This window comes from Vicugna pacos, chromosome 1 (assembly GCF_048564905.1).
Source record: "Vicugna pacos chromosome 1, VicPac4, whole genome shotgun sequence".
NCBI classification, from domain to species: domain Eukaryota; kingdom Metazoa; phylum Chordata; class Mammalia; order Artiodactyla; family Camelidae; genus Vicugna; species Vicugna pacos.
Window position 1 is genome coordinate 55,714,343 of NC_132987.1, and position 24,791 is coordinate 55,739,133.

A 24,791-nucleotide genomic window follows, 5' to 3' on the forward strand; every position below is an offset into this window, starting at 1 on the left:
GTTCCCATGACTCTGGAAAGCCATTGAGAATTTGGACAGAATCTAAAGTTTATTTCCACAGAATCCCTCTGGCTGCTCCATTGAGATGGGCGGGGTGGGAGCATCGAGACCGTTTAGGAGGCTGTTGTAATAATCCTGGAGAGAGACAGTGGTGGCTTGGGATAGGAAATGGTGAGGAGCATTTGAATTCTGTCTGTACTTTCAAAGCAGAGCCAATAGTGTTGGTGGTAATTTGGATGTGGGTTGTGGAGAAATGGGAGTCAAGCATGACTCCAAGTTCTTTGGTTCGAGCAACTGTTAACAAATGGAATTGTTATTCACCAGACAAGGAAAGTCTGCAGGTGGAGTAGATTTGAAGGACTGAGGTGCCCATCAGGAACTCTAACTTGGAGGTGTCCAATAAGAGAAGCCAGATACACAGGCAAATGGTGATGACTGAAGAAGCAGCTGGGTTTTGGAGTCTGGAGTTCTAGGGAGATATCAAAGCTAAAGATAAACATTTAGGAGTTGTCACTGTTAAGATTTTATTAAAACTGTGAAACTGAATAAGATCCCCAGAGAAGTGAGCACAAACAAGTAGAGGTCCAGCCACTGAGCCTTGGGACACTCTCTGGTCAGAAGTTCACTGGCCAAGGATGAAGGAGTGACCAGGGAGGTAGGGGAAATCTTTTCTGGTATCTTTTCTGTGAAATTCTAACAAAACTTGTCTATATTCTCCAACTCTTGGTTTCTGTCTCCTGGATGGAGGCAGACTGCAGGCATCTTTAGAGTGAGACTCACATCACTTCTGCCCCCTCCACAGTACTGGGCATCTAGGAGCACTTTGGTTAAAACTTGGCTGGTAGTCTTTCAACTGAATCACAGATGATCGGGTATAAGGGACTCAAGCAATCCTCTGGCTCTATGATTTCCCAGCTGTGTTCTTTAGAGCAAGTCAGAGTTCTTTTCTTTCATCATTGGGAAGCTTATGAAACTGTGACCTCTCCTTTCCTAGAAGGGCCAATGAAAGCAGCTAAGTGTCCTGGCATTCAGTGGCCTCACCCTTTCTTCTAAGAAATAGTTGAGATTTCCATCAGCCCTTAGTCATTCCAGAAAGCTCCAAGTGCTTGGATCTAGTCAAGAACATCCACAGTTCAGAGGGGTTAAGGAGAAATATGCTGTTTTCGGAGACTCTGGCCCCATTTTGGGTTGATTTGAGAAGGCAAGACCCTGCCCCCGGCCACATTCACTCCTCTAGGACCAACTAAAGGCCTGTGATCCTAGACAGGCTCCTGAAGATCTTCTAGTCCAGCTGCCTCCTGGAAAGATGAGGAACGTGGGCCTAGAAAGGCCCTAGTATCTTGTTCAAAATCACATACCAAGTGTGTTGGATCCAATACTAAAAGCAGGTCACAACTTGAAACTTTCTGCTCAGATTCAGATTCAACTAAGCGTTATTTCATTTACTATATGCCTGGAAACATGCCAGATGCTTTCACATGTTATCAGCCTTAGTCCTCACCGCCGCCTCTAAGACAGATCCTACTACCCACCTTTAACAGATGCCAGCACTGATGCTCAGACAAGAAAGTGACGCGTCCAGGGTCACAGGGCTTGCATGCTGGAAGAGCGGGCTCCGAGCCCATGCCTGTTTGACTTGGGGTCCAGTGCTCACACCTGCTGCCTTCCTCAGCAGGTCTCGTCTCCTAGGACAAGCGACTGCCCCTGAGACCCTGCCTTCCTTCCAATAAGTGACACCTCTCCAGCCTGGTGCATTAGTGAGTGACATGACTTTGAGTCCAGAACTTGGACTCTGGAACCAGACTGCCCAGGTCTGAAGCAAGACTCTGCCACTTATTAGCCACACAACTTTGGTGGTGGAACTTCACTAAGCCCCAGTTTCCTCATCTACAAAATGGGAACAATGATATGCTTATCCCCAGGGAGTAAGGATTAAGTAATAGATTATATGCAAATCACTTAGTACAATGTCTGACACATATAGCAGATGTTCAATAAGTGTTATATGTAATGAATATTTAACAATGGCTGACTTTTTAAAAACCCTGGAGCTGTTTTGAAATATACTGTCCAATGCTTCAAAATTCACTTCTGGAAGATGTCCAGGTAGGGAAGCCAACACCAAATTCCTGACCTGACATGTTTTAGGAGTTTCAGCAGTGGGCTCTGTGTCAATCAGGGTTTAATTAGAAAAGAGAAACCCCACAAGTGATAGCGAATTATAAGAATTCCACACACAACTGACAGAAGATCTTACACAGCTGATGTAAGGCCAAAGGTGTATCATGATGATAAGTCCTAACAACTCTTTGAAATACCTATGAAAAGTCATGAACAGTAAGTATGCATGTATGTGTATGGAAAAAACACTGAAAGGAAACTCACCAAATGTTCTCAGCGGATATTTCAGAGTGATGGGGTACGGAGAGGTTTTATTTTTACTTTCATTTGTTCGTTTTCTAATCTTGTATCCTAAACAAATAAGAAATGACCTAATTGTTAATATTTGCTATTCATTTATTTCTTACTTTACCTAATATCATTTTTCTCTAAGAAACAACTTAAGGTAGTGTACTGGAAACACTTAAGATTATAAAGATAATTACAGGGAAGAGACAAGATAAAAGGAGTTAGAATGGATATAGATGGGGATGCAGGGCAGATAGTCACTTATTTCAGTCAGTAAATGTAATCCCCTGGCTTCTGGGAGTCATGAACAGAAGACATTCTCATATCCGAGTGAGAGCTTAAGAAAAGAGATTTCCAGTGTAAAGGTGTCACGGAACAAGCACTCAGCTAGGGTGTCGGTGTGTCTGGGCTGGTGTCCTGGCCCATCTCAGGAACTGACTGGGTCTCACAGCCCTTGCGACTCCCTTTTCTCCTCTTTAAAGAGAGAGCCCTCTGCATAATAATAGCCCTCCTATTGTGTCTGCGTGTTTCAGTGGCTGGAGCCTAAGGTCGCTGGCAAAGGGAGGAGCAGGGGATGTGGTGGGTGGATCCCTGGTGATCACTATAGTGGGGAAGGAGGTGCGGCTTCTCCTGCTCACTGTCACCCTGGCAACCCTGAGAAGAGAGAGGCAAACTGAAGATAAGAAGCTTGAGGACCTTTGAACACTTTTGGTGAAGCATGTCTAGACCAGAATTTGATATTCTAGATAGGATCAAAGAATGTCAGGCCTGGAAATGTTAAAGGTTATGTAGTCCAACTTCTCGTTTGGTAGATGGAGACACTGAAACCCACAAAGTCAAATCCCTTGTCTAAGACCACACAGAGCCTGGAGAGAAACAGGGACTTTGTACTCCTCGCCGAGTGCACAAGCCACCATACCATGATTTCTCCCAAGTGCCACCCATGGTTGATTTTATGATGCTGATAATGACCGGGAGAGGATGAGAGAGGGGAGGAAGGGCCCTTTAATCTTACCCTCATTTGGTAGGAACTGGAAAATTTCCCCCATGGGTAGGCACGCTAAATTGATTTTTTTCTCAAGATCCTGGACTGCCCACAGCAGCAGACCCAGCTTCTGTACAATAATCATCAATTCTCTCCCCAGAGTTCAGGAGGTGATCCAGGTGGTGACCACACAGTCCAGACTGTGCTAGACAAAGCTCTTGGGCAGTGCTGCTGGCTTGCCATGTGCTCAGTATCTGGTCCCTCCTCCTGATAACAGGTACAAATCTGCCTAAATTTGCTCCTGGATGTCAACAGAAGCCTCAGAACCCATCACTGTGCCCAGAAAACCTTCCTACCAGTTAACTTGCACATAGCTGGCCACTCAGCTAAGACAAGTCATGAGCCAAGAAAAACCAAGACGAGTGTGGTCTCGATAGACAGGATTTTATTACTGTCATTAGTCAGGTAACCGTGGGCCAGCGGATTTTTAAAGCAATCTAAAATTATACTCCTTTCCCTTGATTCCCAGACACTGTGCAGAGAAAGAGGGATGAGAATATAACCTTTTCAAAGCTCCTTTTTTCTTAGTCCTTTTAGTAACTCCATGGGCTCAACTCTAGAGTCTAGAGACTTAATCTCAAAAGATTATTGTGTCGGAAGAGGCAGTAAGATGTAGTAAAAATCCCACTGAGCGTGAAGTCAGAAAAGTGATGACGTCTTGATGCTTCTGTCTGTCAGGTGTATGAACTCTGGACAAGGCATTTCACCTTCTGGCCCTGCTTTCCCCCCAAAACTGGGGTAATACTTATACTCGTCCTTTCAAACCCTGCTGTGCTGTTCAGAGGATCAACATAGTGGTTATAAAAGCATTTGGATGTTATTGTTTCATTAAGTATTGTCCTAGTATCAGTTTTCAATGGCATTAGGTCTCTGCACAAAATGAAATTGGTCTCTGGGTATCAAATGCATATACATATTTCTGAATGGATTGCAAAAAGAAGGTAGAAGGAGCAAAAAAATTAAAATACGAGTCATTCTTTTCCTGGAAAGCTCTATTTAATCCTCTTCTTGAGGTAAAAAAAAAATCCCAGTCACACTGGAGGGAAGAGAACACGGCTTCTCTTTGATGTCACCGCTCACCCAATGGCCAGTATCACTTCCCTTTTTTTCACCAACAGATTCAAAACACTGCTGCTTGGGCTTCTCTGGTGACCATGTTAAATGTTTTAATCCCCTGTGAACATGTATCACCACCTAAATGACCAAAAGGAAGACAGAGGCAAAGGAAGAGGAGAGAGAGAGAGAGAAGGGCATATTCTTTGGAAGGAGGTTGGTTCATGAGACTTACATTTTAGTTTAGAGCCAAGTAGCTTTCTTCAAACAGAGAAGATCACAGCAACCTCAGACAGGAGCAGGCAGGAGCCGGAGCGTGAGTGAGCCCTGCTCTCCAGCTGGTGGTGTTACCACCCCTTTGTGGTTCCTGAGAGAGAACAGTGGAGTGAGCCAGAACTTAATACCCTGATTTGCATTGACAAGCATGGACCTGGCCTTTCAGGTAGATTCCTTCTAAGGATGGGCTGCTCTCTTTGGTCTTGGGCTCCAGCTGAAGACAGGGTGAGTCCTGTAAAGACCACGAGCTCGTCTTGATGCCCACAGACCAAGCCCCCAGGTCTCCCGGCATTAGACCATGCTACTCCTTCATCCAACCAGCAAATCAACGCCACTCCAAGGTGAGTCGTGGGAATCAGAAAACTGAGGGGAGCGTAGGGCCAACTAAAGAGCCCCAAAAGAGAGTTAGGGCAGGAAACCTCTGTAGTGGCTCCTGTACCATGCCATTCTTTATCTTCTGAGTCACTCTCCACACCCCGCTGTGGAAACTGAGACTCAATTGCCTTACCAGATCTGGACAGACGCTGCAAACGGATGGCCTCTGGATGGCTATGGCAACTTGACATGGTGTTGTCCCTGTTACATTTCAGATCTTCTTGTGCACTTTTTCTCAAGGGGTCAATTCTCCGCTGGATCAAGGAAAGGCCAGCCTGGTATAAGACAAAGCCAGCGATCATTAGCCAGAGTTGGGCCTTGAGCAATGCATGTGCAATTATACTAATCAGTTGATTGATGCAGGTTCAGTTGGGAAATACTACATTTTAAGGAAGTGCAACCTTTTAACTTCTGGGTTGGAGCAGGCAGCATGCCAAGGGAAGGAGGACTGGATTAAGCTAGAGAACAATTCTTGGAGCCGTGAGTACTGAGCTGGGTACAAACCAAGCCAGGTCCAGGGATTCTCGGAGGATCCAGGGAGAAGTGGGCAGGCAGGTAATTGTCGAGTAGCATAGTGATTACCAGCAAGGTGATCTAGCCCTCTCCGGTGTGCCAAGTCCAGGTTTGGGAGTGTCAGTTACCTCCGCTGAACTTTTTTTCACAATGCTGTCATTCATATTTAATCAAAATTTATAACTCCATGGCTCAGAACCCTGGAATATTGGTGTCTTTAGTAAAAGACTCTTTAAGCCCATATGCAGAGTTGGCCTCTTTCTCTTCCTTGTCAGGGTTGAACAACTCATTTCTTTTTTACAGTATGATAAAACCCATCACCAACATTCCAGAGTCAGCCTGACAAGACTAAGTAGAACCAGAAAATCATACATGTCGGCTCAGAAGGACTTTAGAGATCACTCCATACCTGAATGTCCAACATAATACCCCTCACAAAGAGTCCACCGTACTCCTTTGATATCTCCATGCGAGGAGCTTTCTGCCTCCCAAGGTGACCCATTCCATGGCTGATCAGATTTAGAAGATGGATGGTTTAGACCTGGACTTATTCATAGGTTCAAGTATAGGAAATAATTTATCACTGCAAGCCAGCACTCACCAACTATATTTGGGGCTGTATGTGGTTGGTAACCTCAACTGCTACAGATAGGATGCAGGGCCACAGACTCTACCCCAGATCCCAACCCATACGTGAGTCCTTGGTCAGCAGAGTGAACAGGAAAATACTGTATGCTGCACTAAGTGCATGTCTATTGCCAGGACTAGAGAAATATTTACAAATGACCATCTTAGGTGTTGATGATAAAGCTTGTGTGAAAATCCTTCCTTGGTCACAGGGAAAAAATGATCTGATCTTCTTTAATTTTTAGCTTTTAAGAAAACATGAACTTCGGGTCAGTAGCACACTTTTTCAAACACGAGTTGGACAGTTTATGCCTCTTACCTGCTTAGTCATTTCTACAGATTGTCTTTCTCTTAAACCTATACCTAAGTCAGAAAATCATAGATTTGGTTACCTAATGCAGTTTTAGAACTGGAAGTTTCCCAGATAAAATTTTATCTGATTTCCTCATCTTAAAACTAGGCTAGTAAGGCCCAGAGAGAGGAGGCAACTGACCCAAGGTCACAGAGCCCTTTTGAGATGGAGTACAGGACTACATCTCTGGTCTCCCTACCTCCTGTTCTTCATTATCAACAGTAGCCTGCTGAGTGTGGACAAAGGGTGATCGTCTCTCCAGTGTGCTTTGGAACAGGCACTCTAGAAAGTCTTATGGGCTAGAGGAATGAGCCAGCCTCTTCTGGCTCCCCCTGGGGCAACCTCATGGAGGAAGAATTGCTTACATGCCTTTTAAAATACCAATACAACAATAAACAACAACGACAAAAATACACTGCCAACACCATCGAATTGTATCTGCAGCAAATACATCAAAATGAGCCCCATCATAAGAATTGCAAGTTATTGAACATCTCCTATGTTTCAGGCACTTTATATAACTTATTAGATCTAATCTTCCCAATGACCCTGTGAGGTTGCTTTTACTATGGTTCTTTTTCATGTGAATAAAGTGAGGCTCAGAAGACACTTGGCCAATGTGTCAGAGTCCAGTTTTAGGGCCATATTCCTGGCGCCAAAGTCTGTGCTATTTTCACTATAGCCACCACCTTCTCTGGATGATCTCAGACCCACTCTTGTGCCCACCTAGCAATAAGCCCCTAACGTTTTATCTGGTTGATGTTGGTGTGAAATAAACTCGAGGGCTTTTTTTTAAAAATTTCTTGACTATTCAACTAAGTTATCTCATCAGACAATTTGGAAAGTATCTCGCCTTTTTATGAATGTGTTCATTTATTTAAGGCATCTCATGGGGCAAAGGGGGAGGATAGCTCAGGTCGTAGAGTACGTGCTAGGCATGCACAAGGTCCTGGGTTCAATCCCCAGTATCTCCTCCAAATGTAAATAAATAAATAAATCTAATTACTTTTCCCTCAAAAAAAAAAAAAAAAGAAAGAAAGAAAGAAAAAAGAAAAGAAAACAGGGCAAATTGAGACCCTAGCATTGGGTGGTAAGTTGTAATATTTGATACATAAACATAAATAAATAGAAATAATTACATTCTGAAAATATTTATTCATTAGTCATAATTTTGAAAGCTGTTATTTGTACTAAAACATGTTTATATTAAACGACTACCTGCAAAATGTAAAACCAGAACTTTATTTTTGCAGAAGAGTTAGATCCAACATCTAGTTGTAAATTCTTTTTAAATGAATTATTTTTATTTAAGGTATATACTTTTAAAATATATATTTTGATGTTTTAAATAGAAAAGAAATACAGGGATTAAATCAGCATTTGCCTGAAAAAGGAAATATCTATTTTCAAGGTAGAGTAACATTTAAATATCAAAAATAGATCATAGCGTCTGATAGGTGCAATGGTCTGGCAGAGTGAAAGACAATGTTAGTGTGTGGCCTTGGCAGGATGATATTCTGTGCCTCTTAAAAGTCTTGGGTTAAAGTCCCCAAACAGGGAACATCATGATCCACTTGGAGGACTGCCGCAGAGGACAACTGTCTGGCAGTTGAGAGAAGCCAGCTCCTGGCTGACAGGAGAACTATCATCTTAGGAATGAAGCCGTTATCTAAGATGCAAGCTGTATGGCATACTCTTATTTCATACCCAGATGATACATAAGCATCCTCTCTTCCTTCTAAAATTCACTAGGGATGCTGCCATTCCAATACACAAGCCACTGGAATCAAGGATAGCAGTACAATGACAATAGCTAATGACTAAGTGAGTGCTTCTTACCAGCCAGGCACTGCATTATACCCTTTACAGGTATTAACTCTGGTCTTCACAGCAACTCAGTGAAAAGGGAAATTGTGATTATCTCCACTTTCCTATATGCCCAAATTTGCAGAGCTGTTACACGAGGGAGAATTTGTTCAGAGTGAGGCAGTGACCCTGAGATCCTGGGGTCTCCCTCCACAGTGCTGCCCTGACTCCGGGGAGCCGTGGCCAGTGAGTAGGCCTCCTCTCTCTTCAGACAGCAGCCCAGGCAGCGAAGGTGCAGTCGGCTGTGGTAAGTATTTGTGCAGAACCTTCGTGGTTTCTGCCGCCTGGATGCCACCATCTTCCTTACCAGACAGAGCTTCCTATTTTGATGGGTGAGTCATCAGTGACTGTTCACCATCTTCAGCTGCGTTTCCTCTATAAGGAGCCACTCCTGCCTGTTCAACACTAGACTTACCTTGCTGGTCACCTCTGAATGTTTTGTTGTCCGTTTTCTGAGCTTGAATTATCTTTACTCTGCCAGTGTCTGCTTCTTCTCAGACTTGAAAAACACCAGTCATTTTTCATCTTACAAAATGTAAGCACCCGAGGACTAAAACTCATGTCTGACTTATTCTTTATATCATCTCCCCAGTGTACAGCAGCCTTTGAATAAATGCTGAAAGAATAGTGATGAGTAATCCATGTTGAAAGAGGGAGTGAATAACTCCCCTCTGAGAACTTTCTAGACTCAGCATTCCCCTGACATCTGCTCTAGTGCTGATTTGTTCAGTCATTAACTTTGCAAATATTCCTTGAGCAGCCACTACCTGAAAGAGAACACGAAGTCCTGTGCACAGAGTATTCACGCTTGAAGACACACACTTTCTTGATTCATCCGTTTGTTCATTCACTCAATTAACAAACATTTACTGAGTATTTCCTATGCTAAGAGTATGCAGTAAGCGGGGGCATGGATGCTAAGAACCATGGATTTGGACTGGAGATTCCTGGTTTCCATCTTGACTCCCCTACTTCATAGCTGTGTACTTGGGCAACTTTCTGAACCATTCTGCATCCTTGTTTCCTTATTTGCAAAATGAGAGAGATACCAGTATCAACATCCTCAGTTAGCTGTGAGGATTAAAGGAGATCGCACACATTAAGTGCTCAGTTAATCTCAGCTATTAGCTATTATCATTTCCCTGTTAAGTGAAACAAAGAGGAATTAGATATAATCCTTCTCAAAGAACTGACAAATTCATCAGAATATAAATTTTTAGAATATGAGAAACATGTGAAGTTGCTAGGGGTGCTCAGTTTAAGTAGAAATGAGGGAAAACCAGAGGCAGCACCCTTCCTGGAGGAGGCTGTATGTAAGTGGTTCTGGACATGTGGCCGTGTCGGGGGAAAGGCATCCCAGGAGGTGGAAACAGCCCAACAAACACACAGAGGTCCCAAAGAACCAGCCCGTATCCTGGGCTCCTGAGTCACTTGGCGATCAATTTGGCCAGACTACTGGAGACATGGGGGGATAGAGAAAAAGACAGTCTTAGAGAAAAGGCAATATCTTGGGGAGGATCTTGAAAACTGGTGAGTGAATTTGGATTCCATTCTACCTTTAGAATGGGTGTGTGTCTGTGGATTTAGGTGCATCATTCATTAATTTCACTTCTGCTTTTGACTGCCAATGGGTATGGTCCTCTGCATTCAAGCCTCTTAGATTTTAAGTGATTTACTCCTTCATGTTTGGGAAATTTGACTGCCTCCCAATGTGCGCTAACATCCTTCATGGCACCCAAGGGACTCAGTAGTGCCTTGAAGTGAACCGTGTCGAGGATGAGGAAATCCACACGGACAGGTAAGATAACCTGTCTGTGTCAAGAACCGGTACTTGGATGGGCTGGGATGTGAACGCCATGGCTTCCAATTCCAAGACTTTCTGTTTCCTGAGGTGTGAAATGCAAATATACGGCAAGATGGAAGCCAAGGCCATGTTGCCTGGGTGGCAAAGAAGAGAAATTTTGATGACAGGGCCCTTCAGCTGGGGATTCCTGCTGCCGCCGCTGGCTGCTTGCTTCTGCTGTGATTTGCAGCAGTAAATGCTGTGCAAAATGAAATCAGCTACAGCTATTTCCCTGCCCTCCTGGCCTGGCCTATTGGTACGTCTCCTCTGGCCTCATCTTAAAGGGCTTCAACATTAATTGATACTGGCTGAACTCTGGGCTATTTATAATGGAAATCCAGCCTCTCATTCGTCCCATCGTCCACTAGAGAATTAGGCTCTTAATCTGAACCTTGGGGAATCAGAGGCCCAGTTTGCTTTATTTAGCTTTCAGGACATTGTATTTTTTTTTCTATTATCATTTTTCCTTTTCTGCAAAGAGCTCTAAGTTCCAGTGAAGATAAACATATCCTATGTCCCAACGTCTTGACCAGTTTAAGTAGCCTGCCTTCTTCTCCAAATCCTATCATATTTCATGAAGTCGGACATTCTCCCTTCTTTCTTTCCTTAAGCGGTTGTATAAAAGGGAAGTCTGAATGAGAACCAACTTTTGAGCATACCCCAGAAGCAATTTACTTAAGTAGTATACACACCCACCCACACACACATACTAATTTCAGTGCATTTATCTGACAATTTATCCAAGAGTTTGTGAGGTCCGAGGAGGAGGTTCTGTGACCATATGTTCTCTATTCTCCAAACTTGAACACTGTCTGCACATAGTAAGTGCCCAGTTATTTGCTGGTTAAAGAATCAGTTAGTAAGTGCACAAGTGTCTCTCCATGTGAAGAAGTACAGAGCTGCAAGCTGTGGTCAGTTATGGTGGTTTCCTTTAGCTTGAATCTTTTATGGTTTTCTGACTGTTGCCTATCCCTTGTGACACACACACACACGTGCACACACAAGTTTATGTCTTAACATTTTGCCTACATTCTATTGTGCTGGAGACCTTGATTGCAAGCCATGTAAGACATCTGAAAAGTTCTATTTTAACAGAAGTGGTATAAAGTAATATTAAATACACCATGGATATGTCTGAAAACTTCTTTAGCCTTTTTTACTTAACAGTTGTGTGACCTTAGTCAAGTTACTTAGATGCTTTGGACTTCAGTTTCCTCATCTGTAAAATGGAGACAATAATGATACCTACCTCTTGATAATTAAATGAGATGATGGGGAATAGAATATTTAGTCTGATTTCTGGCACATATTATGTGCTCAATAAATGTTTGTTAAGATGACAACAGTGATTTTTTCTTTTTTTTTTTTTTGTCTAGGTGTAAGGATTGGCACAATGATACATGCATTTGTAAGCTACAGACCAACTTCCACGTTTTTGGTAAGATGTCAAATTGAAAAAGCCCAATGAAATATTTTAATTATTCTTGCACTTACTATCTGTAACTACCCATTTAATCAACATATTTGAGAAGGCCCTACAGTCAAATAGTATAGATAATATCATCATTAACATTTGGATTACAAAAGCATGAGTTGTTTATTGAAACAAAATAGTTACATGGACTTCCTGGTGTTCTTTCAAACATTATCTCCCCTAATCCTTAACTTTCACAATTCTCGTTAAGGAGGCATTATTACTTCACCTGTCTGAGGGGAGTAGAATACCTTGCTCTAATTCTCACTGCTTAGTATGTGGTTAAGGAAATGTTTCAGAGCCCAGGATCACAGCACTGTCTGTCCTAGTAGAAAAGCTAAGACTCAATTACCCCTGGTCTAGACTGAAACCCCTGGCCAGAGCTGTGCTGAAGGGACAATAAGGCAGTTACCAGCTCTGGCACTAGCTCTGATGTCAATCCTGGTCATACGACTTTCTAGCAGTGGGACCTGGGGCAAGTTAGACAGTTCTCTGAGCTTCAGTAGGCTAATCTCTAAGATCGTTTGGAATAATGACACTTCACCAATTTTTTTGAAGATTGAGACAGTGCTTACTATGGAGACAGAAGTGTGGAGCACAGGGCAGAGGATCCCTGGCTGTATGCAAGTCTGACTTTGTCTTGAATGGCCCTGAAGGCTTGAGAGTCTTGGCTATCAGAAGGTGTGACTCAGAAAGGAGGAGTGTTTGCTGTGAGAGTGAGGCAAGGGGGTATGTCCAAACCAAGGAAGAGAGAAAGTTGGGGGGGGGGGTGCTTATAGAAAGAATAAGAGCCTGTGTCTCTCCACCCCACCAGACCCAGAGGCTACCCTGAGGGGTAGAGGGCAAGAACGGAATGACAATCAGGAGGTCCAAGTTCTAGACTTTTTGTTGTGAATTCAGTGTATGACCTTGGTCAGATCCCTCTCCTTTCTGGGCCTTAGCTTACCATCTGAAAAAAATGGACCTCAGGTAATCTGATCTTTCCCCTTCAGTCTTGAAATTCTATCATAAATACCAGGGAATCAGTGTTGGGCTGGAGAAGAGCACAAAGCGTTGAAATCAGAAACTGTAGGTGTGTCTGGTTCCTAAATGCTAACTGATTTGAAATATCGAGCACTTTACATTTTGTGTCCAAACAACTTTTTCCTCTTGATTGTCTTTAAACCCTCAGAAAATAAAGGTCCTTATACACTCTGATTCCATTTCACATCCTACGTGTAGCAACAAACTGGGAGAAAATGTCAAAGGCAGGAAAGGGTTAGCTCACTAGCAATTCTTAGCCATCATGTGATACGACAAGGAAACATGTTGGATCAAGATTCCCACCCACTTTAACGATCAAACCAGATCCAGATAATTGTGAGAATATCTCTGGGACGGACAGCGGGGCTCCTCTCACAGCAAAGAGAGACTAGGGGAAGGGAGATTCACCAAGCGGGGGACAAGAGGGCAGGGCTGAGGGAAGGGAACGGATGAGGAGGAAGAGGAGGAGGAGGGAGAGCAGGAGACAGGGGAGAAGGCACTGGCTCTCGGATGGCAATTCACAGGTTAGAAAACACCTCAACAAAATCGTATCCTATTTTTTCCCTCATAATCACCCTGTGCTTATCCTCTTTGGCAGAAGAGGAAACTAAAGCCCGAAGAATTGAAGTGACTGCCGAGGCCGTGTGGACTGATTTCATTCCAGGGGGTTCTCGTTTGACAAATCCCTTTCTGTGTCGTATTAGAGGTTCGGCGGGGGGGGGGGGGTCTGTGGGTAGGGTCTCCCCCACCATTCTGTGTGAGCACCTTAGGGACAAGACCTGGATTGCATTCAAGCCATTCTCCCCACAGAATCTGAGATTCAACACCTTGCACATAGTAGGTGTTCAGAAGATGTGTTGGCGGATGGATGAACAGAGCCCCAAGTATGGCTCCTGAAATTAGATGTTATAAATCTGGCAAAAAAACAAAAAACAAAAAACAAACCCTACCCTGGTTCCACTCTCTTGGTGAAGGGCAGGGCTCAGGTGAAATGTTCACCTAGACATGCCCACTCATATTTTCAGGAATCGTCCTCAGGAGCCCAGGTAATGGCAAGTATTGAGCGGTTTGCACAGAGTCCTAATATTTACTTTGAAAAATTCTCACACTGGTTATTTCATGCCATGAGGTGGTAAAGCTGGAATTGTCCGTGACTCATATCTTGCAGAAGGGAAGCCTGCGGTCTGGGGAACTTAAGCGGCTTGCTTGAGCTCAGCCTGTGTGGAGTGGCTGAGCCCAGATTTGAAATCTCTCAACAAGGCTCTGGGACCTGTTCCTAGTCCTCATTCTCTGTGGGTATATCTCTGACACCTCCTGATGTCTCAGCCAGCTAAACAGGAATACTGCCTGCCCGAGCCCAAGCTATTCGATAATATTAATCCTTGGAGGATCAAGGTAATATGATGGCTTTACGATCTAAAGGAAGATCCCCACATCAGTACAGCCACTGTCAGGTGACACAGTCACATGGCACCTCTGTAAAATGAAGTTCTCCAAGAGGAAAGGGAAACACTGGTCACTGAAACTCCACATACTCTGTGACTTGGTAGAAGTGGCCCCATGATGGATGATTGGCGGGTGATGGAGTACAACTTCTGAGTTTTCAAGTCTCCTGAACTTTATCTAGTTGACTGCTAGCTCAGCCCTTCTGCAGTGCCCTGAAATTTGCCATACTTGGCAATGATCTCAGAGGGACTTTTGACATCTTTTTGTCGTCACTGTTTTCATACCTGAGGGGAAAAAAAACAATTTCCTAATTCAAATTATTCTGTATATATTGCCCAATAAAATAAAATAAGTCAGTATGCAAAAAACATATTACAAGCTACTTGCTCTGAATATTTATTTAATAAACATTTATTGAATGCCTGCGATATGCTACACATACGTGTAAGCCCTAGAGATATGACTGGATGAACACAACAGACAAAATCTCTGGACTCACAGAGCTCCTGTTCTAGTGCGAAGAAACAGACAAGAAAGACACAGATGGGAAGTATAAGGGGGCGCTACATACTATGCAGATTTCCTTAGGGGGTGGAAGATAAGGAGCTTGGATGTACTATTTAGCAGAGGTGATATCTGAGCCAAGGTCTGGAGGGAGGAGTGCACCCTGTCGTCGTTGGCAGGAGGAGTGCTTCTGATGAAGAAAACATCATTTGAAGGGGCCTTAGGGCGGGAGGATGCTCAGTGTCCTGGGAACAGCAAGGAGGCCAGTGCAGCTGCAGCAAAGTTCCTGCTGGAGCAAAGTTTGTTCCTCCTACAAAGGAGTAGATTCAAGGTCTGACAGGCAGCAAGGGAGCCCATTGGGTCTCTTAGGGCCTGAATGGGATTATGGCTCTGACTCTTAGTGAGGCCAGAAATCACTGGAGTTTTTTGAGCAGAAGTGTCACATAATCTGACTTAGGTTTCAAATGGAACACCCTGGCTGCTATGTGGGGAATAGACATGGGAGGTGGAAATGGTGAGAAGAAGGGAGATGGATAAACAGACCATTCCAAGAGTTTAAGCCTAAAAGATTGTGGCTTGGACCATAATAGTCTATACTGTTGGCCCAAAATAAAGAGAAATCTCTGGATCAAATTTTGGGATAACTTATCTTTAAAGGCTTGAACTATGGGAGAGAGTTCAAGAAAATTTAAACTCAGTCTAAAGTTATGTGACTGTCTCTACCTCTCTGGAGTAACACAAATACCTATTATCTTTGATACGTATATAGGCAATTTCCTCTTCCAACTTTGGAAAACTAGGTAACATTCCATATCACTTGGTTCTTCTATGACTTGAATCATTAAATGGGTTGTGAGCTGAATAATTTAGCCAATTGTTAAATGAGGAAAGAAGCAAAAGATAATAATTCTCAGGACTCTACAGAAGTTAACGGTAGAGTATATTGCAATCAGAAAAGTTGAAATTCTCTCAGAAATGTAAGCACTGTCAGCTTAACATATGAAGGAGGCACAGGGCACTAAACACGGATGAGATCCCACTTTGTCTGTGAAGAAACTGAGACTCAGGAGGGAGAGAAAATGTCCAAGTGACACAAAAGTTACTGAGTTTGGACCAGAACTTGATTCTCAGTCCAGCATGTTGCTTCCTCCATCACAAGTTTTCCTTATAATTGCACTTTGACTCTGTTATGTTAAAGTGTTTGAACTGTAGCATTTATAGCTGCTCCTGTTAAGAACTCAGGTCTTCTCTGTTTCCTGAGCACCTGAGGAGAACTGGCCCCCATTCACACCGTCCTGACCTGACCCATCTTGGTTCCTTGATCTGTTTTCTCTCTGTCTTACATTCTATCCTCACGCAGCCCCACAGGGATTATATTTCTTCTGCTCTGACTGTTTTCCTTGGGGAGTCTGCCCGCCTGGCTTGTACACCCTCACTCCGCAGAGAGGGAGAAAAGCTAAGCAGATAATACCTACATGTCCTGATGGGTTGGGAAAACCCTCCAATTTCAATGCTTTTGTTCCTTCACAGAAAGGAGTCACATTTTCAAGCCTTGGAATTTCAGTATGTGACTTTTCCCCCAGTACTTTATATGCATCCATGCATTAATTTTCTGAGGAAGAAACACAGTGTGAATCTGAATGTTAAAAAGTGCATAAGAGTCTTTTTATTATGTTTATGGTAACAGGAATTTGGGGAAACAAAATTCAAAACAAGGATCAGCCAGCTCAGAAAGGCACTAGAAAACCAGACCCAGCTCTGGGACTCAGTGGCTTTGTCACCTTCATCAAGGTCATTGCCCTTTAGGGCCTCTACCTTCTGATTTGTGAAGGGAAGGGAAGAAGAGATGGGCTTTGCTGCTAACATCTGCTGGGGATCTTGGAGGCTCGTTCCTAAGACTTCACAGTGCATGTGCCAGACTTTTACTTTACATCCCCAGGCCATCTGTGCAGTCCCTTCCTCACCCTACAATCCCAGCATTCTCCTTCATAATCTCAAATTCGGTGATTTGCATTCAGATTAATACATATTTACTGAGAGCTTCTCCTGTGCTCACGGATGTACTGGGCACTACAAAGAAATAAAAAGGAAACACAAGACATTATTTCTCCCCTTAAAGAAAACTAGTTGGGAAAGAGGCCTGTTTGCATTGGTGAACAGTTTGTACTACAGACTTTTTTTTAAAGGAATGAAGTTTTAGCATCTCCATGCACCTTTCGTAATTCAAAATAAGCCCAGAAAGATCTGCTTAGGAAAGCACTTAGAGGAATACTTTAATTAATCCACCAGAATGCTTTGAAATGAACAAATCAAGGGCTCTTTGTAAATGGGGGGATCAGAGACTCGGAAAACAATCGGTTCTCTTAAATATTTGAAACATTTTTGTCATAGTTTTACAATATTAATTTGTTCTGTTACGGAAGGAAAAATAACAGTCTAGAGATTTTCTGAAGGATCACATTTTCAGAATGATTGGAATCTAAAATCTGAATGAAAAGTGCAGTCCCTCTGCTGGAAATGCTTTCTTGTTCCTTTCTACTTGTCACAATTATAACTATCTTTGAAGGCTGAGTTAAAATATTTCCTCATTCATCACCACCACCACCACCACCATCACCCATCACCCCCTCCTATAAATCTGTGTGGTCGGCCATCTGCACTGCTTTAGAGCACTCTGACCTTGACCTTGCCTCATAGCAATGTAAGTATGTGACATCTTTTGCCCTGGGCCAGGCTCCCTGGGGCAGGGAGTGTGTCTAATTCACCTGCTCACACTATGCCTTGTAAGCAGCGGGATTTTGCCTGATGTTGGAGTGGTGGTCTGGTTGCTGTGCTGTAATGGATGACCCTATCAGCTGGGATACAATTTCACCTGTTCTACCAGACAGCCAAAATGGTAATGGCTGAAACAACTTAGACATTTCTTTCTTTTTCACATTAAAAAAAAAAAAACCCACAAGGAAATCTGGGCCTAGTAAGGTAGCTCTAAAATACGTGGAAGCCAGGATCTTGTTGTTCTGCCATCTCTAGAATGTTTCTACATGGTAGAAGCTGGTCCTCCATCCACCATGTCTGTATTCCAGACCACTGGAAGGAGGAAAAGGGGACTTGGCGGTCCCCCACTTTCACGTAAGGCACATGTGGGCAGTTGTGCACACTACTTCCACCCACATCCCATTGAGAACTCCCTATGCTGGCCGACCTGGTCAGGGGTATGCCAGAGCCCAGTCCCCGGGCAGGTGAAAGCCCACTGTGTGCGTTTCCTCCCAACTCTAAATCCAGTGAGTCATGCTGGCAGCTTGAAATCAGCCGTGGGAGAACCAAAGCCACAGAAGCCGGCAAATGCTACAAATCAAGGCTTTTTTTTTTTTTCCCATAAGAGTTGATTGTCAAAAATTTACTTGTAATCTGCCATATCTAGCTGCAAGAGAAGCTGGGAAATGTGGCCTTTTTTACAACTCCTCACTCCCATAAATAGAATTGTTAGCTGGATAGCCTGATATCTAGCCTACAATTCCATGTATGGGAGCAAGGAGTTGTATTTCTATAGAAGAAGCTAAAGATGAATATTTGCAAATAATTAGAAGTCTCTATAAACATGACATCATCTGTAAACAGAAAAAAAGAAAAATTGGAAAGCCTGGTTTTAACTGTGAGAGAACAGGTCTATCTATAAGGGCATGTACCTGGGGGCTTTCTGCTGCCATCTGCCAGCTGGGAAGGGCCATGCTAGAGAGAAGTTAAACTTATGTGTGAGCTCAGGGCATAGGCCTCTGGGAAGAGGTTACATGAGCCAGATTCTCCTCCATTTTGACTGTCAGTGCTGTCCCAAAATGCAGCGCTGGTTTCCATCACTGCCTGTGTCCTGGATGAGCACTTGCCATAGCGGAGGTTTCATTCTGACTGCAGGTTACTCTGGCCGTCTCCAAGTCTCTGCTCATGCTTCAGACACTCTTCCTGACCCTTCAGAGTCTCTGAGTTTCCAGTACTTTCCTTTGCTACACTTAACCACAGTAGTAATTATTACTGCACTAACTCAGTTAACGTCGATCTCCTCAAAGGGGCCGTAGGAGAAGCCACGGTGTTGTTTTACTCACCGTTGTGCCTGCTACGTGGAACAAAGTGTACGGCCACCCTGGGGCACTCATTAAATCTATGCGGAATGGAGGACGGATGCTGTGACTTATCATGTGTGAAAGTGCCTTGTAAGCGGCTCACAATAATTACTCTTTAAAACTAAGATATTGAGATACAAAACAGAACAGAAAGCAGGTGAAGGAAGTGTCAGTAAATATTTTCAGACATCTAGGGGGAACTGAATTTGATTCTAAGCTTCCTGGAAATGAAGTACAAAAAGAGAACACATTGGGTTACTGGATTTTCTTTTTTCGAATGGGATATAACTTGTGAATTCACCTGCAGAAGTCAAGTTTTCTGTGATTTCAAGTGATTTATTAAAATGGAACCATTGCTTCCTCCCAGTTAATGTTCAAGCACGATCAACTATCTCCGAACTTAAAAAAAAAAAAAAGACAAAGAAAGGAATAAACAAAGCCTCCCTCAGCAGCCATCCTACCTACCAAAGTCCTTCGTACCCCGTCTGCGCCTGCACCGTCTGCAGCTCCTCGCCTCCCGGAGGAGGTTCTGCTCACTACAGCCTGGCTTCCGCTCTCCTCCTCCTCCAGGACCTGCCGTCCTGACGGGCTGGAGCCAGTTTGTCCCTGCTCTGTCTCTGCTTCAGTCTTCATTGCAGTAGACACGTCTTCATTATTGGAAACTCTTGCCCTTGCTAGATCCTGTCCCTTGGTTCAGTGACACAAAACTGTACTGGCTGTCTTCCTATCTTCCTGGACGCTCTTTCTCAGGCTCCTTTAAGGACTTGCGGGAGCTCTGTTCCTCTAGAAAATGTCGGCATTCCTCGGGGTTTTGAAATTTTTTTCCTTGACTCTTCTTTTCTCACCCTACATACTCTCCCTAGGAAATGTTATCTACTCTAATGGCTTTAATTGGTCTTTAGATTCTAAGGACTCCTAATTTATGATCTTTAGACTAGATGACCCACCCGAGTTTCAGACCCACATATCTGACTTCCTTGTGGACATCTCATAGCTCATATATATCTCGCATTCAGCATGTCCCAAATTAAGCCAATATTTTCCCTTCCTCTTGAATTTTTATTCTCATGTGTTCCCCATCTTAGCAAAGGGCCCTACTCTCCATCCAGTTTTTCAAGGTAGAAATCTTGCCATCATCTTTAACTTCTGTCTCTCTCTGACTCCTCATTCCTCCAACTCTCCATCACCAAATCTTAGTAACTCTCCTTCCCAAATATCTCACAAATCAGTCCACTGATCCTTATCACCAGTGTCACTAACTCAGTGCAGGCCCCCGGAGTTCTGCCACGGCTCTCAGCCAGCTATGCACTGGGCTTACCCTCCTTCCAATTATGCAGCCAAAGCGGCCTTTCTGAAGCAACACTCTGACCTTGTTCTTGCCCTGCTTCCAACTTATCAATGGCTTTCTGTGGCCTCCAGAAGCAAGACCTAACTCCACAGTGAGGCTTAAGCAGCCCTGCCTAGTCTGACTCCTGACCTTCTAACCTTGTCTCCTTCTTACTTCCCAACCCCACTCCCAAACTGCACACGCCCACCAGCTGACCCACATCCGCCCTCCACGGTACCCGGCTCTCTCTTGGCTCAGGGTCGTGGCACGTTCTGTACTCCTTCTCTGCCCATCCCTCCACGCTCCTCCTGGATTACTCCTATCATCCTCTCCCTCTCACCTGGAACTAGCCTCTTTTGTGCGTTCATTTCATAAAGATCTACTAAGCCACGTACTATGTGCCAGGTACCATACAGGCACTTGTGTTACAGCAGTGAGCAAGACTCACATGATCTCTGTCCCACAGTCCCAGTCCATGTGGCCTTCCTTGGCTTTCCAAGTCTGTGATAGGTCTCTTGGGGAGCCCTCTCCTTCCTCTCCAGTGTGTTTTATTTTATTTAAAAAAATTATTATTATTATTATTTTTTAACAGAGGTGCTGGGGACAGGACCCAGGACCTCATGCATGCTAAGCATGAGCTCTACCACTGAGCTGTACCCTCCCCACTCCAACGTATTTTAATGACTTTTAAACTAGGGTACAAACCAGGTGAACAGGCTTTCTTTGTAAAGGAACAGGTTACAGATGATAAATATTTTTGTCTCTGTAGGGTACATGGCTCTGTCAGAGCTGCCACCTCAGCAGCTGGAGAGGAGAAGCAGCCGCAGACACCACACAATGAACGGCGTGGCTGCCTTCCAGTAAGACCTTATTCACAAAAACAGACGGTGAGCCAGACTTGGCCCATTGGGCTAGTTTGCTGATCCCTCATCTAAACAGCTAACCTAGTATGTCCTTAGTCACCTCTGCCTCCACAGTGCAGACACAGTGCTTGACACAGAGGCTTCTCCGTAAGTTTGTTGGACAAACAAGTGAATGGTAAATGAACAAATTAGGATGGACTTGTTTCCCCTCTTCCCTCTGTGGCCGTATCTCTTTGGTCACAATATGCTCCACATTCATTTTATGTGGTCAGTGAGCCCTTGTGAAATGGTTTTCATCTGTTGGGTTCATCTAAACATGTGTGTTGAGCAAATACCGTACCAGAAGTTTTGGTCCCTTTGGTGGTAATGGTCAAGTTTTAAATCCTTTGTCACTACTCGCCAACCACCCCCACCCCCCACAGCATAGTGGTTTGTTTTCTTCTGGGTGTGATAGTTAAATGTTGGATTATCCGGATATACTTCTTATAACTCACTATAGACTTAATCATGTTATTTGTGTATGTATAGATGCAGTCATTCCTTTGTTGCGTAAATATTTACTTAAACCTAGCTTAAAACCTTTCTTGAGTAGGTAGCATGTTAGAAAAAAAAACCCTTCAATTAAACCAATGCACAAAGTACCTGTTAAGCACTGAGCACTAGGCAAAGTCTCAATGTGCAGTCAGGGGGCACAAAGAGAACTCAGATATATGGCATTGTTGCTGAGGGGCTTACACTGCAGGAAGGAGATAAAAGGTGGAAAAATAATTTTAATACAATGTAGAAAGTGCTAAGTCCTTTCAGGAAGGGATCAGTAAAGTACTCTGGGACTTCCATAAGCAGTAAAAATTCATCTTTAGCCAAAGAGATCAGAGAAGCCTCTGAGAAAGAAGTATTCAACCTGGACACAGAAAGGTAGGTATTTGGGAAATGATACGACACCAAAGGGCCTTTGAGACGGAGGAAAGTATAGGCACACCCACAAGTTACTAGAAAGCAAGTTTTAATGAAGCTACGTCCAGGGACTGGCTGATAAAAGTGCAGCCAAATCCCTGTAAGAAGGTGCCAAGTCCATTCTGGTCTGGAATGCATTGATAATTGGGACATTATGCTCAGAGACTGCAAATTGACATTCTGTCGTCATTCCTCTTGGAATAGAAACCCTGATCCTTTAAAGTAATTAGCACCAATTTGGAGCATGTGTGCAAAAATAAATCACAAGGGTCCAAAAACAGATACATTAAGTTCAATGGTTAGGAAGCAAATGTTTTTATTAGCTCCGCCTACATAAACAAAATCAGAAGCAATTAGCATTTAAAAATAGAAGAGACAAGGAGAGTTCACAGTCCCCCTTGGGAAATTATTATTTATGTAAGTGTCCACAATGATGACTTCCACTCGCCCTTTCTGATCTCAGTCATGTTATTTCAATGACTACAGCACCAGTTTTGTTCCATGAGGGTGAGGAGGGAGAACCATGTTTCTGTGCATATTGTCCTGCTTAAAACTGAGGGTGGTGTGTCCTCTAGCACACAAACAGGGGGCGCCCTCTCTTCTTCCTTGTGCCACCCCCAGCCTCTGCATGCATGAGAAGAGGACTGGAGGCAGATCTGCCCCCAGAAGCCCACCTGCACACAGCACTGTTGACCTTTGCCCAGGGGACACCTGCCTGTTGGAGAAAGCCTCAGTGGTCTGTCCTGATGAGGAGTGGTAGCTCTCATGAAGTCACTAGTGCACATTTTGCAGTGGCCCTGGGAGCGCTCTCCAGGACATGGGACGTCTCAGTCAAGGATGGAGTCTTGCTGTTGGCATTCGCAGTCAGGCTGGGAAAGCAGACTGACCAAGGAGCCCCTGAGGAACTGCGGTGGAGACTGGGAATGTTTGGTGTGATCGCGAGCACTGGCCGCTGGCCCCACAGGGTGCTGAGTCCCCACCGTGTCACTAACTTGCTCTGTAAACTTGGCCAAGCCACCTGCTCTTTTCTGGGCCTCATTTTCTCCATCCTTAAAATTGGGGGCTACACTGGGTTATCTTCTTGCTTTATGCCTTTTTTTTTTTTCCCTTTTAAAACTCAAGTCTTTTTCGGCCGCTTTGTATCCACTTTCTTGGAAAGATGTGGTGAATGACAGACTGGGACGTAAGGTATAGGACTCAAATATTTTTCTATTCCTCATTTATAAGTTGTATGAAAACATACCCCCATACTTCCCTCCCCCAAAGACTGTGGCTGTAGGATACAGGACTGACATGGAGGACACAGAAGTCCCATTTGGCAGGGGCACAGAAGAACCCACCAGATCGCCACCAGTCTGAGAATCACATTTAAATCTGATGGGACTTTGGCAATTATTAATAGCTAAAAGAGAAGGAATTTGCTCAAAGTGGCATGTTAAAGACAGCTACGACTCAACCTATTGGCTCTAAATTCTCTTTTTTCTATGTCTTCCTTTCTCTGGCTTTGGGATGTCTAACCCAGAATCAGGGCTTAGGGGTTGATCAACACGTAGCCACTTCAAATTAAAATATCTGTAGAGTTTTATCAGGGTGGGGAGTGGATGAAACCTCTGACCGTTAGTTTTTGTTAGGGCTTCATTCATTTTTTCATACTTCCCCCCAAAATTTTCATTCTTCTCCTTTGTAACTAATACTAACCCCCCGATCACCTTGCACACACGAAAATGGTATTCCTTTTTTTTTTTTTTTACAAAAATGAAGAGCTACATCCTTCTTGTGTATCTTCCCATCTGCCAGTCAGTCTATATTCTAACACCTGGTCCATACTTTTCCCTAACAATTACCTCAAGCTTTCCTAATTTCCCTGTTGTAGATCATTCTTCTCTGTTAAGTCGTAAGCTCTTTGAGAACTGAGAGCATCTTTGTATTCCTGTTTCCAAGGCCAGAAAAGCTGCTCAGTTGTTCATTGAATAAATTAATGGAAGAAGAGCTACTCCATCTGTAGCCAGATTGAGCCCTAGAAGCCCCTCAGAATGGTGATACTTATCCGTGGCCCCCATTTCATCCTTTATGAGAAATCGGAAAAGGTCAGAGAAAGTTCAGATCTGCCTTGGCTGCACTGGATCTCCTGGCTTATATCTTTATGACTATAAATCATCCATGAGCACTCACGGATGGCCGGAGTACACAGAGGGACCCTCTCCAGGCTTAGGGGATGGAGTAAAAGAGCAAGAAGCCAACTTCTACACTGTGGGTTGCTAGTCTCAGCACGAGGGCATCCCCATGCCAACCTTCACTGGCTTTGGGCAGGAACCTGGGTCTGTTCTCTGTGCATCAGTGTTGGCCAACCTAGCCATTGGGACAGGGTCCGGGCAACAGACAGGCACCAGGGATGGTACCTGAAGCACTTCTGGATCGAGTGGAAGACTGGGTGGCCTCTTTGCTCAGAAGCTTAGAGGAGGAGGACGGGGAGATAATACAAAAAGCCATCTGACTTCTGTCCAGCAGTACAGGCAGGAGAGCAAAGGAGAAGCTTGTCAAGTGGTAATGAAAGATGAGGTGGCATGGGGATGGGGGAGTGGGAGGAAGTCTTCATGGACAGAACATGGAAGAATTCTGGACTGAGGGTACAGGAATGAGAGAAATGAGAGACTGAGAACAAATCAACATGGAAAGGAAGGGAACAAGGGAGGAAGGAAGGAAAGGAGGAAGGAAGGAAGAAAGGA

At 43.9% G+C, this 24,791-nt stretch overlaps 2 long non-coding RNA genes across 3 annotated transcripts; one reads left to right on the forward strand and one right to left on the reverse strand.

The window, feature by feature from the left end:
- Positions 1-2,383: 2,383 nt before the first annotated feature.
- On the reverse strand, positions 2,384-5,904 carry LOC140696823 (uncharacterized). Its single transcript, XR_012073370.1, has 3 exons — positions 5,292-5,904; positions 4,743-4,874; positions 2,384-2,472 (listed from the first exon to the last, which is right to left on the reverse strand). It is a non-coding gene; the product is annotated as an uncharacterized lncRNA (long non-coding RNA).
- On the forward strand, positions 4,712-23,110 carry LOC140696820 (uncharacterized). Of its 2 annotated transcripts, XR_012073369.1 has the most exons (5): positions 4,712-5,124; positions 8,602-8,763; positions 11,736-11,797; positions 21,018-21,135; positions 22,687-23,110. It is a non-coding gene; the product is annotated as an uncharacterized lncRNA (long non-coding RNA). The 2 variants fall into 2 exon arrangements; XR_012073367.1 differs by lacking the exon at positions 8,602-8,763.
- Positions 23,111-24,791: the final 1,681 nt, after the last annotated feature.